Genomic DNA, 1,056 nt, shown 5'->3' with positions numbered 1-1,056 from the left:
TTAGTTTGATTTTTGTTTTGTTTTGTTTTTGTATGTTAAATATATAAATTCAATTAACAGGCTCGTAGTAGCCGCGTGCCGGCGGACCTGCCCCCCCCCCCCCCCCCCCCCCCCCCACCCTCCACCGGACAGACAACCCAGCTAGCTTAGGTGTGTAACAGTGTACCCAGGACAGTGTGGTTGAACCTTAAATGGACATAAGCACGAAAATAAATGGAAATGAAAAATGACACACACACACACACTAGAGACATCCCACTGGCTACGAATCCAGTTGTGGATGGGTTGCTAACAACAGCACGGTGGCCGAGTGGTTAAGGCGTTGGACTTAAGATCCAATGGACGTATGTCCGCGTGGGTTCGAACCCCACCCGTGCTAATATTTTTAGTGGTTTTGTCGATGGTGGACGTGTTTCACCTCGGCTCCCGTATTGAAAGTTTTGAATTGGTGTTATCTACATTGTTAGTCTGTTTGAGTTGAGATTTTGAGGTTAGAGTAAAGATATGAGTGGAGGAGGAGACATGGAGAGAGAAGAAAAGAAGAAAATATCATACAAGAAGGAATGCACAGTTGTAATTGATGTTGGCGATAATAAGAAAATGGCGGCTGGTGAGTTGATTGACTTTTTGACAGAGCAAGTAGGGGATGTTATTCACGCCTGTGTTCCAAAGGGGCCTGATCGATATGAGGTGACACTTGATGACGTTATTCAAGCTAGGATAATCTCGGAAAATGACTCGTTAGAATTAAACGGTCGCAAGATGAGAGCGAGACTGCTACATTCGGATAGTGTTGTGGTATCGTTTTTGCATTTGCCTGCATATATTTCTGATGACGAAATTGAAGAACGATTAAAATCTTTGAATATTGAACTGATTACTTCAATTTACAGAAGATTTTATAAGGGTACACACATTGCAGACGGAACAAGGTATGTGCGTGTGAAATTCCCACCCAACATAAAGAGTTTGCCATATTCAATGAAATTCAATACAGTGGAGGGTGTGGAGTATTTCAAAGTGCTGCATGACAACCAACTCAAAGTATGTTATAAC

The 1,056-nt window shown here is 42.7% G+C and overlaps 1 non-coding gene across 1 annotated transcript; it reads left to right on the top strand.

Moving 5' to 3' along the window:
- The first annotated feature begins 296 nt into the window (after positions 1-296).
- On the top strand, positions 297-379 carry Trnal-uaa. Its single transcript has one exon. It is a non-coding gene; the product is annotated as a tRNA-Leu (tRNA).
- The last annotated feature ends 677 nt before the right edge of the window (positions 380-1,056 follow it).

This window comes from Gigantopelta aegis, chromosome 8 (genome assembly GCF_016097555.1).
Source record: "Gigantopelta aegis isolate Gae_Host chromosome 8, Gae_host_genome, whole genome shotgun sequence".
Taxonomy (NCBI): domain Eukaryota; kingdom Metazoa; phylum Mollusca; class Gastropoda; order Neomphalida; family Peltospiridae; genus Gigantopelta; species Gigantopelta aegis.
This window is presented reverse-complemented; position numbering and strand designations above follow the sequence as displayed.